Here is a 15,566-nt window from a genome sequence, read left to right on the forward strand (position 1 = left end):
ATGGAAGAACTTTGAAAGCATCACATATATAGTATGTTGACAAGCACTCCAATCATCAGGACCAATAATGAAAGACATCCCATACAACACATCTGCTGTGTATACTACTAAGAAGACACAGTATATACTTGCCTGTATTCCTATAGTTTCATAATGAACCTTGTATAAAAGTAGTACTAAAAGAAAATAAACACTCCATACTACTTTTCCTCCTCTTACTCTTGAGTCTTTCCCATCACTTCTTACTTCTTACATATCCTATCTCACTTATATGGTTAAAAACAAAAAAAACAATGAACTAACAGAAATGCCTGTAGATGAGGGAACCATCAGGTGTCTCATTTGCTAGAATACTTTATAGCCATTGAAATACTATTGGAGGAGAGGAAGACTGGATGTTCAGAGCAGGAAGTTGATAATGCCTGCTGGCCAGGAGAATAGGTTAGTGAGCAGAGTTGGTTTCCCCTGTTGAACTGTTGGGTTGGTAACCTTGACACATTCTCTCTTCCTCACTATAAAATCCTTAATTAAATAGATTTTCCACTTGTGCTAGTCTTTTCAGAATCCAAACTGCTTGTTGCTTAAAATAGCAAGTCAGCACAGGGAGAAAAATAGAAAATACATTTGAGTATATATGTTCTTGTGTGTCTGCATGTGAGTGTGCCAGTTTGTGTGTGTGTGTGTCTGTGTGTGTGTGGAAATTTAGTAAGACACAATGAGTAGTCTTGGCATAAGACCATTGATTTCATGTACTCAAAGGGGACATTGAGAGTAAGATCTCCATATTTTATGTCTCAATAAGTGAAAAAAAAAGTAGTCAATGCAAGGCTGTCATTATGCTGCCCTTTCAGAAAAGGTAGTTCATATTCAGTAGCCTGGCAAACCTGAGTTGACATTCCAACTTGAGCTTTTAACTGAGTGACTGTTGATATCTGAACTGACACCCCTAAGCCTTAGTGTTATAAGAACTGAGCCTGCTGACTTAAGTGGAAATTAAATTAATGTGAAGTGCTTTTGTATTGTGTCTATTGCATACCAATTAACATTGCTTAAATAGTTAGCTATATTAGTAGTAATTAAAATGTATACTAATATTCTAGTTGCGTATGATCTAGTATAGCAGAAAAGTAAGATATACAATTGTGCCATATTTTAATATTAATTATATTTTTAAAACTTAACATACAAAATATTTGAGAAGGAAACACACTTGACCCTGCATTCCTGGGTTCTATATCTACAGACTGGATGAGCTACAGATCAAAAACATTTAGCAAGACCTATGCCCGTACTGAGCATGTACAGATGTTATACTTGTTAGTATTTCTGGAAGAACAGCAGTAAAACAGGTATGCACTTGGTATTGCATTGTATTAGGAACTGAAAGTAATCTAGAGATGAGAGTAAGTGTTCAAAAGACTGTGCAAATCTAATTCCATTTTACAAAGGAACTTGAGAGTTTTGTATCCAAGGAGGTTCCTGCAACCAATCCTCCATGGATACCATAGTCAAGTGTATACCAAAACCTCATCACATATATTAACATGTGCACCATATACTTGGAAGAGATAACTGTATTTTTTCTCTTAAATACTAGCTTCCTAACTAACCCCTCTAAATTTTAGTGGAAAAATTATCTTGACTATTTTTGTTATTTTCTCCTTTCACATCCAAGCACCAACACTGGATGCATAAACTGAACATCCAGTCTTCCTCTCCTCCAACAGTATTTCAATGGCTATAAAGTATTCTAGCAAATGGGACACCTGATGGTTCCCTCATCTACAGGCATTTCTGCATTTACTGCACGGTTAACTGTGGTGCCACACGGCACCTGCTCTACCATTTCTTGATCCACCCAAGAGACTTGTCCCACCAGAGACTCCCACACAGTAGCCTAGGGCTTCTGTCCTGATCAATAAAGACAGCATGCTAGGAGAAGTCGGTCCTTCGGCTCATGTATTCCTCAACAATACATTTATATGCTAAAATCTCAATATGAAGGTGTAGGTGGCCAATATATGGAACAGGAGATTTGGAAGGAGAATACTCTCTCTCTCTCTCTCTCTCTCTCTCTCTCTCTCTCTCTCTCTCTCTCTCTCTCAGATACTTAGTTTTCATTTACCAAGAGATTCTAAAATTAATGGCAATTAATATCTTAATTAATAGCAGTTATATCTTAAACATATAGCAAGATTTTACATTTTCTACATAGTCATGTAGAATAATCTCCTATCTGGGTTGGTCAGCAGTGTTCCAACCTTGCTCTCATCTTCCAAGTCCCTGACTCTCCCACCTTTTTTTTTTAACATCCTAGGAACCTGGCACCCATCATATTCTAAATCAATTGACTGTCTATAATGTTCCCAAAGAAAAAGGATGCTTCCCTCTTACTAACAGAATTCCTTCATCTCTCTAATCTATACTGACAAGATGGCAGCACAGGTGGCTGGCACGTGAACTATTTTTACCAGGCATGTGCTAAGAAGCAGATTCCATGGAGACAAACTAGACAAACTAGTGGTCTGCTCATGCATTGGAAAGCCACTGAGAATGAGTGGTGTGTGACTCACCTGGTTGTGTCACCATGTTTGTTGACAAGGATCAAAGCTACATTTGTTTAAGCCCGAAGACTCAGAGAGGAAACCATATCAGGAACTAATCAGAACTTCTTATTATTGCTCAAATTGCCTTCCAAAAGCAGCAGGCTAGGTGGCCTACAGATGGTGGCACTACAACCTTGGTAACCTAATGAACAGCACTAGCCACTTGTACCCCCATTGTGTGAGTAGTTTGTGGAGATATTTAGCAACAAAAATGGCCAACAAAGTAGATTATTGTGTTCTCACATATGGGCAGAGGGGGAACTGGGTGGCTGCCCAAGGATAACCTTTGGAAGTTCTGATAATGTCGTCACAGGAGCATAGAACTTGGTTTCAACTAACCAGCATTCCAGTCCCACTTCTTGGGTGAGTTTCACCATCCCTACACTACCATTATCTTTTTTTATCATCTGTAAAGTAGTGACAATGGCTATAAGGTGTTGAACAACCGAGGTAATTCATAATGCCCTCGGCACATAGCTGATTCTCCATAGAAAGAGAACACAGGTCTGCTTTCTGATCTTAAATCTGATGCATAGTCTGAGGTAGAGAGATGGCTTAGTTGGCAAAGTGCTTACCACAAAAGCATGAGGGCCTAATTCTAATCTCCAGAACTCATGTTGTAAAGGGCCAGTAACGGCAGCATACACCTGTAATCCCAGAGGAGAGAGAGGGCAGAAACAAAAAGATCCCTGGCCAGCTAGTCTAGTCAAAACAGTGAGCTACATCTAGGTTTAGTGAGATCCTGTTTCAAAAGCTAAGGTGGGAAACAGCTGAGAAAGAAAGCCAACATTGACTTCTGGCCTGTGCATATATATATACACACACACATAAACACATACAAACACACACACACATGAGAATGGATTTTCTAAAAATTTCCTTTTCCCTTCTTGCCAACCAGTGTCAGCTGGGATCAGAGGAAGTTGATTGGACTGGGGCCGGAGACAGGAGTAGAAGTTCTTCACAACAGAAGAGAAGGAAACGCAAGAGAAAGATATCACAGAGAAGTTCTTAGCTCTGGGTGGATGCCATACTCCTCCCAACCAGAGAAGCTGGTGAAGGCACCATCGTATGTGGGCAGACACTCAGTCATCCTGTGTGGCTGACCCAACACCATGTCATGTCACAGCAATAATAATGGCGACTCCCACTTTCTGGCTGCTTGTTTAGTACCTAGTCACCATTCAAAGCCTCCCACTCCATAGGGTTGCTGGACAGACTCACAGAGTGATGAATATGAACTGTCATCCTAGCGCTTGCCTATATATGGGAAGTGCTCGATTTGTGACAGCTGTTAGGGCTGCTGCTGTGTGTTCTCACTTATCTCTGTAACCACTCTGTGAAATGGCCATTATTATTCTCTCCTGTTTACAGATGAGGATGACCTGAGGCTTAGGGAAATACAGGAATTTGACTATGGTCTAGAAAGATCTTGAAAGCAGTCGAAACTTAGCTATAATCGAGAAATGTCTGAGTTGAAAGCTGGTCTCAACTATTTAGGATACCCGCTGGGTTGCAGGTTGTGTGTTCAAGTTGTTAGATGGTGAGTCCCCTCAGTCTACTGTTCTCCACCTTCTCCTTCTTTTCCATCTCACAGGGACCCTAAGCCTAAAGCTGATCCTAACTGGAATAACTGCCATCTTGTAGCAGGTCCAGCTCTGATCTTTCCTTGAGATGGGCACCCAGATGGCTCAGGAAGGAGGGAGCTTGGCTGGTACTTTATAGTGGAAGTCTTAGACATTATCAAGACATTGAGGTTAGTATATACTGGTTTTTCCAGCTTGGTTCAGTTTGGTTTTGCTTTGAAATGCTTTGTACAAATGAAACGTTCCGAATAGAAAACCAGTTAAAGTGGAGGCACCCTGCAGATAAGGAAAAGGCACCATGGAGTCCTGTCTTTTCAGAGGAACCCTCACATACACATTATCTCTTTACTCATGAGGGTGAGCATGCAGGTAGAGACTGAAGGACAACAGTACCCATCACAGTTGGAAGCAATGCATGGTAGAAAGTGCAGGGGCTTTGAAGCCTTCATTCCCTAGACTTAGATCTCACCTCTGCTTATGAAACATGAGATCTGAGGAAGAAAGAAAATAGCCTATGATAGGAACTTGAAGAACTGTAATAGCTTCCAAAAGCATATGACTCACAGAAGATTTAAAAACACTGCACACACACACACACACACACACACACACATACACACACATGCACACAGGCATACATATACAATGTTGTCATATAATTAGTCTGGGAGTTCTTTTGTGAATTGTACTTCTTATGGCTTGAAAAGGTGATGTTTTAGTGTTAAAATGAATGAGAAAGTTGTATCATTGACATAAAATCACAGAAACTAGAAAATATACATCCTCTGTCTTCTTTTAATATTTCTTGTATATATAGGAACATGTGGTACTGACTGGAAGAAGTGTGACATGGGACTGGGGAGATGGTTCAGTGGGTAAAGTATGTACTACACATGTGCAAGGGTACAAGTTTAGGTTCCAGTACCTACCTAGAATTCAGTGCACATAAGCACATATGCATACATTCAAATACACATAGACCCAAGCTCTTGCCAGTGTGAGCAGTCCTGACTTGGTTTTGATCAGAGCAAGATGAATCCCAGCAGCTTCACAGAGGGGCCAGGATTTGTCTAAGACTCGGAATCTCGCCAAGCCCAGGTTTGACCTAGAGATTCATTATCAGGCTCTGCCTTGATACTCGCAGTCTATGCCCTGACAAGACTGGAGGAGCTCTCCTGCTGTACCACGAGTGCCCCACACCCTAAACCTAATCTCCAGAGAGAAATTTGAAGATGACAATGGAATGATTTTAAAGTGACACTTGTCCTCAGGGGCTCAGGTGGAAGCTTTCCTAGCTGATGTGTTGAAAGGTATAGATAAAACAGGCCCAGGGGGAAAACAAATGTTCCCATAACTTCTGGATATGCAGTAGGGCCAGGATTATTATCTCTTAAAGAAGAAAGGCTCAGTCATGGCTGGTACAGAAGAGCCAACCCTAGTCCAAGTACCCAGATGCTAACCTGTGTCACCTGACTGGCAGCAGTGTATAAAAATGGATCTGGAGAGGCATCGTGACCAAGAATACTCACATAATATTCTGAAATACCAAATGAGCAAAGAAACATGTAGTTTTATAACCCTTCAGATATGTAAGAGCTATTTATCTGAATGGGTCTTTCTCTAGGTCTCCCATAAAATTGTGGTCACTGTAAGCCAATGATACAACTACTAACAAATTGGTTGAGGCCAGGGTATCCAAGTTCACTGAAATAGCCATCATTAGGAGGCCCAGTTTCTCCAGTTATGGCTATCATCATTAAGTTAATATGGCACGGCAGCAAGTTCTTGCTCAGAGTACTTCATTTGAGGGAGGCAGAGGGGAATACTTAAGGTGGAGGGAAGCCCCACTGTCTTCTAAGCCTAGTGTTAGAATCCACATACGATGATTCTACCTCATTATGTTGGTCCTGCCAAACCAAGCACATTATAGATGGAGATTTCGGGGAAGAGAACAAAGGAGGAATCACTGAAGTGTCATCTCAGAGGCAGGACCACAGGACGACACAATCTTCTGTCCTTTCACCCTGAAACAGTGAACCAGACAGAAGGCCTTCCAACATGGATATTCCAGAGTTGGGAGACTTCTGTGTTCTACCTTCTGAGGCTATGAGACAGGTCAGTCACTGAAGTCCTTGCCTGTCAATCATGATGACACAAGTTTGATATCCATGTTTAAAAAGGAAAAACCCACACAGAGAAACAAATAACATATAAGAGAAAGAACATATAAAAGAAAGAAAAGAGACAGAAAAAGAAAAGGAAAGGAAAAAAGAAAAGAAAACCTGGACATAGTAACACATACTTGTGTCCCAGTTCTGGGGAGGAAGAAAAAGGTGGTCCCTGGGGCTCACTTGCCAGTCAGCCGAGCATACTTGGAGCACTGAGAGACCATGTCTAAAACAATATACATTACATTCTAGGCTGTCCTCTGACCTCCACATGGGTACACATCTGTAAACACTTGAACACACATATGCGCATGTCTACACACACACACACACACACACACACACACACACATACACAGAAAACATTCTATTTTCTTTAATCTAAGAAAATGAGGGGCAGAGAGTACTTTAGATGAAGTCTAGTGAAAAGCTGGCTGCCACTTCCTTGCTGTGTACTCACCTTGTGTCAGGCAGTGTTTATGTAGCTTACCCCTCAGGCTCCAGGCATCTTGGAAGTTTCCTGCTTCATTATCACCGTCCCAGCAGATAGAAAGTGGGTATAGATACCAAGAGAATAGAGATTCGCCATAGGCAGCTACTGATGAAACTTTCTAATTAAGTCTTTAAAATAACTATGCAAAGTTAAGCTTTATCATCACTAAAGATGAGGACCACTAGACTGCAGTGACTTGTTCAAATACTTAATGATAACAGGTGGTCCAGCAGGTTTGAGATATAGCTTTCTCTAGTTCCAAAGTCTGTGTTGTTCTTGTCCATTAGCATCCTAGCTATACACAAAAGAAACTGAGGTTTTTCTCCAAAACCTAGCATTGCATAAATATTTTAAGCCATAGTTCTGTAACTTGTTTTGAAGTAGCTAAAAATAAGATAATAGAAATAATAGTAATAACAACAATAGAATAACTAAATATAAGAAAGGTCATACATCCCCAAGCACATGCAAGCACACATGCCCATACATATTTTCAGAATGCTTACTCTGCATGAAAGATTTATGTGAACAGATAACTTGGTTAATATTCAACAGTTTCAAGTTTTTCCCAGTCCTCTGCCTGCAAATGATTGCTTTGATTTGGGTCACTGAACTGTTTCCCAAGACTGATATTTGGAGAAGAATTCTTCAGTCACCAGAAGAATAAAGCAACAGAGATTAGAATCAAGAGAGATGAGAGTAAAGCGGACAAGCTGGGACTGGTGGGATCAATTTTAGGAGAGAAAGGAGGGCTGTACAAGTTCAAAAGCAGCCTCTACAATTATAAGAGGGATGGAGAGAAGACCAAAGCATTTTTAAAATTGCTGTGGATGTTGACCCTTTGAGAGTGAGGTGGCAGAAACACGACTTGAAAACTTTTTGTGGAGCTGAGGATCCTGGGTGCTTGCTGTACAAGAGCTAAACTTGAATCCTAAGCACATAAATAACATAAAAAACATAAACAACATAATAACATTAAAAAAAAAGACATGACTGCAAGCCCCTGTAACCCCAGCACTGGGATGGGTGGGGATGGTAGAGACAGTAAGATTCTGAGTTCATAGGACAGCTATCCTAGCTGAAATGGCAACTTCTTGTTTGGTGATGTAATAAGACTGAACGTAATTAAAGATACTGCATACACTACTTATATTCCTACACACATACAGACATACATATACAAACTCATACACACACATATACATACACACACACATACACACACCTGAATTATCTTCGAGTCACCTCTGGGGTTCTGGATAGACTTCTTTGATAATATACTGAACCTGAGCCATATAGAATATAGGTTGGAGAATTACACATGAAAATTCCATAGGAAGAATGTCATAGAAGATAGTGCAAACACTGTACTAAGAAGGGATATCGAAGTTCACTTTGTGTGGTCCAGAGAAAGATCTACAACAGATGTTCTTTCAGTTTCCAATGAGTGCATTTATTAAGCATTTGACAGGCAAAAAGCAAAGAATAAGTAACAAGATAGATAACAAAGCATCATCAAATTGGGCCCTTACCACACTCAGCAGAGACTGATTGAGAGAGCAAACAAAAGTAACCCCGTCACATTGGTGCCTACATCCGACACAGCTCAACTAAAGAACCTTCCTGAGTCAGTCATCTGGAGCTCCAGTGGAGATTCCCTCTGCAGGTATTTTTGTACTCTGCTATGAATAAGCAATGACTGTTGGAAATGATTTGCCTTCTAGATCTTCGTGAGAGCACAATGCTTTCATTCTTTATCTATTCTTCTTTTCTCCTTTCTCCTTGTCACAGGACCAGGAGATTGTTCAGACACAGGACGGACAGTGTTGGAGGACGTTAGATATAAACACACTTGAATCTGACACAGGGAGACTCATAACACATGGCAATTTACCAACATAATGTACATTATACAGGTAAGAAGAAACAGAACATTAGTAAGATGAACATATCCTGCAAGCAGGTGATGCTTAATAATCGCTGTCCCAGAAAATTTTTGTAGTTCCCGATTATTATTACAGCCTCAGGTTACTTGGGGGTGGGAATGTTTTGGCTTATGTAGCAGTCTGGAGACCCCATGTCCTTAGATCATCCACATCTCTCATGTAAAAAACTGGGACAAGATGCAGATTATAGGGAGGAACCTGATGGCTATGAGCTTGAACACTGATACTGTTCATACAGTATCAGTTGTTCATACTATCCAAAGCAATTACAGGCTCTTTGAAATCCCAAAATTTTCAAGAACACTTTATAGAAATAACAGGAAAGGCTTTTTGTAAAATTCATGTGTCCTAGTTAGACAAAGGAGTCTAACTAGGCAATCATAAGCAAAATGAACAAATCCAGGGACATCAAACTATAGAATTTCAAAATACGCTGCAAAATGTAAATCAAAATAGTGTTGCAGTGACATTAAAAATAGACGCACGGAAAGAGGAACATAAAGATAACTGAGACAGAATTAGCTGGAGTTCAGCAAAGATCCCAAGAACACACGAGAGTCTGTTCAATAAATGTACCGGGGAAATGGGATATCCACGCACACAGAGTGGTTGGGTTCCCACTACAGCACACCATGTGCAAAATTAGCTCAAGAGAGATCGGTGATGTAAGCATAAGGTCTGAACTATGAAATTACTCAGAAGAAAGAAAGATTCTCTGTAACAGTGATTTGAGAAATGATTTCTCAAAGGACATCAAGGCACAGGTAGCAAAAGCAAAATATGCAAATAGAATTATTTCACGCTGAAAAAAAAAACTCTACACAACAAAAGAAACAGTCATCAGAATAGAAAGACAATGTATAGAATGAAACTATTTGAATATGATGTACCTGATAAAGGGTTACTATTCAGCATGTAAGGGACTCAAACAGATCAACTGAAAAACAAATAAAAATCTTTAAAGTGAGCAAAGGAACAGGATAATTTGGTTTTTTCAAGAGAAGATATACAATGACATTCACATATAAGGATGGATGCTCAAGCCCAGTGATAATCAGGGACATACAGATTAAAACAGAGACTTTACCTCACCCCTTCCAGAATGGCTATTATCAAAAGGATGGATGGTAGCAAGTATTGGCAAGGTCATAAAGAATAAGAAGCCCTTGTATATAGGAATATAAATTAGTAATGCTGTCATGGAAACCAGTATAGAGGTTGTCCAAAAAAAAAAAAACTAATCATAGGACTTGATGTGATCCAGCAATTCAACTGCAGGATATACATCTGAAGAATGTGAAATCAGAGCATCAAAGAAATTAGCCCTACCTCCACATGCACTGCAGCATTGTTAACAAGAAGCAAGATTTAGTGTTCAGGTATGAGTGAGTAAATTTTTTACATGTGATGTGTGTATATGTGTGTGTGTGAGTGAGTGTGTGTGTGTGTGTGTGTGTGTGTGTAATGGAATAGTATTCCACCCCTTAAAAATGTCTGTGGCATTTTTAACAAATGGGCTTTATAGTAAGTTAAGTGTGTCAGACACAGAAAGGCAAGTCCACATCATCACATTCAATTGTGAAATCTAAAGAATTGAACTCTTGCAAACAGAGAGGTTACCAGAGGCTGAGAAGAGGGGTGTAGTTCAACCTCCATAGTATATTGTAAAAAAGAAGAAATATGGAGGAAATATGGTAGCACTTAAGCATAATAATAATTTATAAATTGATAATAATAATGTATAACTTTGATCTCTGATTTCTTTCAGAGACATTGGCTTTTTAAAAAATAATCTGGAGAATAAGAGACTATGGAGTTCTCAGCCTTAAACGGGCTCTCTAGTCCACCCTCTCATTCCAAGACTCAGGGATCACTGTAGAAGAGGGAGCAGAAATATCCCAAGAGTCAGAGATAGTGGATTACTGTAGTAAAATAGAGTGATTCCGACACAGTAGTCCAGTTGCACACATAATGGGATGGCATGCATGCACAAGATCTGTACACGATCAAGCCCGACCAAATCCCTGCAAGGAGATGAAACACAATCAGAAAACTATTGACAATGGTGGTTGCTGAGAAAAGTAGAGTCCATTTTTTTTCAGGAATGTGACCCCTGAGGGGCTGCCCACATCGTGCCCGTATAGGCAGCACTATGTAGATTCGCAGGTTTAGAAAAAGACCACATAAAACTAGGAGAGAAGAGTGATTAGGGAATAGAGGAGGAACTGGAGGGAGTAAATTGAGGGTGGATTTGGTCAAAATGCTTCAGATGCATGTAGGAAATTCTCAGACAATAAATGGAAATCAGTTTAAATAATCTGAGAGGGTGCTTGGAAGATAGCTCAGTCAGCAAAGTACTTGCTGTGTAAGCATAAGAACTTGGATTTGTTCCTCTCCCAAACGCAATGTAAACTGTTGAACACAGTAGCTACTGAAGCACAGAAGAAGCAGACACAGGAGGATCCCTGAAACTCACTGCTCAGCCAGTCTACTGGGCTCGGCAAGCTCTTGTTCAGTGAGAGATCCTGTTTCAAAAAATATGAAGATAGCCAACATTAACATCTGGCTTCCACATGCACATGGATGTGTACCTGCACACACTTGTGTGTGTGCACACACAGAGAGACAATCATTGTCTTCTTCTTCTTCTTCTTCTTCTTCTTCTTCTTCTTCTTCTTCTTCTTCTTCTTCTTCCTCCTCCTCCTCCTCCTCCTCCTCCTCCTCTTCCTCTTCCCCTTCCCCTTCCCCTCCTCCTCCTCCTCCTCCTCCTCCTCCTCCTCCTTCTTCATCTCTTTCTCCTTCTCCTTCTTCATCTTTGTCTTCATCATCATTATCATCATCATCATCATCTTGGGAGGAGGAGAAGGATCCAAGAAGGCTGGACAGTGGTGCTCAGCGGTCATCTCTGCTACAAAAAGGGAAAAGGGGCCACAGAGGAACAATTGTATTTAAAGGAGAGCTCTAAATGTCAACAAAGAAGTGGCAGGTATGCCAGATGGCCTGAGAAGTCTGGCATGCACTCTAGAGAAAGGAATAGAGTTCACAGATCAGGAAAAATTGAGAAGAAAATCCCCATCAGCTCCCACTATCACCAGGTACCAGCTGTCTTAACTCCAGACACACTCCACAGCCTTCACAAGATATAATCCTATGGAAGTGTGAAGGGCTGTCTGAAGTCCATGCAACTGCTCTGCTCCAGAGAAATAATTCAAGGATCTGTAGTCTTAACTGTAGACAAGGTTCCCAGCCTTTACAGGCTTTGTACCCTGTGGAAGTTTGACTATCCAGGGTCCATGCAACTGCTCTACTCCAGAGAATTCGAGTTGAGCATCTCTTGAGCATCTTGTACAGACAGAAGAAGCTGAGATGGTGAGACACATGTAGTCCAAGCCCTTGAGAGGCTAAAAGAGAAAGTTTTCGAGTCTAAATTTAGCTTAAACCATAGACCAAGTTAAAGTCCAGACAGGCATATGCAGTGAGATTCTTCAGGAAGAAATTGAAGACAGACACAACAGAGGAGTGGGAGGTAAGGGAAGAAGAAAGAGAAGAAGAGATGGGAAGAAAAAGAAGAGGAGGGAAGGCATCTCAAAAAAGCATCCAACAAACCCCAATGTAAAGGAAATCTATAGAATGCCTGGGAAAGAATTCAAAATAACTATTCTAAAGAAACCCAATAGTGTACAAAAGAATTCAGACATAAAATTCAATGATATGCATGGGGTGGGAGAAGACCCAAATGAGAAAAATTTAAAGAATACACAGAAGTCATTTAAAAAATGCAGACGCTGTGTCTAAATACCTCAAAACCTAAATAAATACTGTAATTGAGAGTGTCAGTAAGCTAGATCTAACAAGAAAAAGAGGTTCAGAAATTGAACAAGATCTTTTGAAATAATCCAATCAGAGAAGAAAAGTAAAAGAATAAAAAGGAAAGAAAAAAGGCAGTCTTCAAGCCTCCTGGAACACCATTAATTAAACAACTATCTGCATGCTAGAAATTTGAGAAGAAAGGGGAAAAGTAATTGAAAATCTGTACAACAGAATAATAGCTGAATCTCGACTTTTAAAAGAGATATGGGTTTATATATTCATAAAGTCCAAAGGACCCACAGACTCAACCACACTTCCAAATGCCAGACTTTTTAAAAAGAATTGTTAAAACAGCAAAACAAAAGCATCAGATCCCATAAGAGGAAATCTCCCCTAGACAGCAGAAGATGCATTTGCTGACATCGCACAGCAAGAGGAGGCAAAAATCATCTATCTAAAAATCTTGAAAGGAAAATAACTGTCAGCTAAGGCTTAAGCAAAGGAGAAATAAAATCTTTCCCATATAAGCAAGAACTGAAGAAATGTATCACCTACAGAGAGGTCTTACAATAAATATTTAAGGAGGTTCATGTTCGATCAGAAGGATGGCATCTACCCTCATGAAAGCACACAAAAGAATAAAACACACTAGCAAAATGGACCTGTAAGTAGGAAAAAAATGAAAGCTTACCACTCCAGAACACTACCAAATGAGGAAGGCAAAGACTCAAAGGAGAGAGGAATACATTTTAAGACATTCATTTGTTAACAGAATGCCAATAGTTAAGTTCTTATCTACCAATAATAATATTGGGTGTAAATGGGTTAAATTCTTCAGTCAAATGTACAGACGCTTTAATGATTGTCTTTTAAGGACATTATTCAGAGCCTTGGCATATTTACACAGTGCCATCAGAAGTTCCTAGAGTCAAGAGACCAAAACAAGGAGAAAAACCAGAAATAAAGAAATATCAGTAAAAGATTCTGACAAGGACTTTAAAATAGTTTTAAAAACGCATAGAAAAAAATGAAGAAAATAAATGAAAAGATAATTTTGTCACCAAGATGGATTCTGACAATATTTTTATACTTTTTGGCAATTTGTATCTTTTTAGAGATAACTGTTCAGATTATGTTTAGTTTTTGTTGTTGTTGTTTTTATTGGACTGACATTTTTTGCTGTTAATATTTGAAGGTTCCTAATGAATCCTGCATATCATTACTTCCTTATCAGATGAATAGTTCTCCCCAACTTCCACTGCATCCTTCATGGTGATACACAAGCATCTGAATTCAAAACAACCCCCTTTGTCTGTTCTTGCTTTTGGGGTTTTACCCAGTTCCTTCTTCACCTATGGCAATCCCTTGATCTGTTTCCCCCGTGCTTCAACACAGTGACTTTATTGTTTCAGATCTTACATTTAGGATTTGGACCAATATTGAGTTCTTCTCTGTATGTGGTGACTACTAGGGTCTAGTTTCAGTTGCCTGCAGACATAAACCCCAGTTCATAAACAGCACTTTCTAAAAGGGCTTCCCTTCTGTTATGCTTGATCTTTGTAACTTTCTCAAAACTCCACTGGCTAACATGTGGGATGCCCCACTGTCAATTACCACTCAGAGAAGCCCCAGAAGCACCATACAACACAAGCTATTGTCATTGCTCTTGGCTGCCAACCATATCTAGATGGCAAGACCCTATTGCTGAAGACACTTTGGTGACAGGACATTGAGAAATCAAGCTAAAACTGGCCTAGGATTTTCTTCCCTGCTAGCTAGACTTCATAGTACCAGAAAGAGCTTTGAGGGCCCTTTGGAAGAAAAGACATTGATGACCTTACTCGGTAGAGACCCCTAAATGCTGCCAAACTCAACTATAGGCAAGACGTACAATAATGGCATGACATCTATGAGGCAACTAACCATTTCCTTTGTATTTGAGGCTGGTTCCACAGTAGACCACACATATATGGTACTATAAACCTGGTCAAAAGTCCATGGCTGGTGGAGTGCATGAGGTGGGATGGGTGGTCATGGGCCCGGGACTGTGGGTCTATAGGAAACTTACTTGTTCTGCTAAATTGACAGGTTGTCAGGGTGCTTTCTAAGTATGCATAGCTATAATCATAGGTTACTGCTGCTCTCAGCCTTGTCCAGAGAAGCTTTATTATACACTGGACATAATGCAGTTAACAGAGCATTCACAACTGTCAAAGTGCTGAGAATAAATGATCATTGAGTGCTCAGTAGTAAATGGGACAGGTGTATCAACACCAGGGTTCAGGGACATTCAAAGACGAAGAAGGGGGCTGGAGAGACGGCTCAGTGGTTAAGAGCACTGTAGTGCTCATCCAGAGGTCCTGAGTTCAAATCCCAGCAACCACATACTGGCTCAAAAAACCATCTATAATCGGTTCTAATGCCCTCTTCTGGTGTGTCTGAAGACAGCTACGTGTACTCACAAATATATAAAATAAACAAATAAATCTTAAAAAAAAAAGGTTATTTAAAAAAAAAAGACGAAGAAGGGATAAAAACAATGTAAGAGCTGGAAGATGGCAAAGAATATTACTGAATTACGGTCTCCTAGACATGGCAGGGCCATTGTGCTTGGGATCTCTCTGCAGATCTGCTGACCTGTACCAGATCAAACCTAGACCAGACAGCATTCCAGCAGGCAGCACTACCTGGACCCAGTGGTCTACCAAAACCAAACAAACAGAAAAGAAGGTAGCATGGAGATGGGAAATGATGGGGAAGGGGGAGTGCCCAAAGGGAATAGGAGGGAGGGGGAGGAAAGGATGGGATCCAGACACACGGTGTACAAGTATGAAAGTACCAAGGAGTAAACAAGACAGTTTTAAGTGACTGCAAATAAATGGGTTTGTTTCTGGGTTCTGGGTTCTGGGTTCTGGGTTCTGGGTTCTGGGTTCTGGGTTCTGGGTTCTGGGTTCTGG

Source organism: Grammomys surdaster, unplaced genomic scaffold (genome assembly GCF_004785775.1).
Source record: "Grammomys surdaster isolate TR1022 unplaced genomic scaffold, NIH_TR_1.0 170, whole genome shotgun sequence".
NCBI lineage: Eukaryota > Metazoa > Chordata > Mammalia > Rodentia > Muridae > Grammomys > Grammomys surdaster.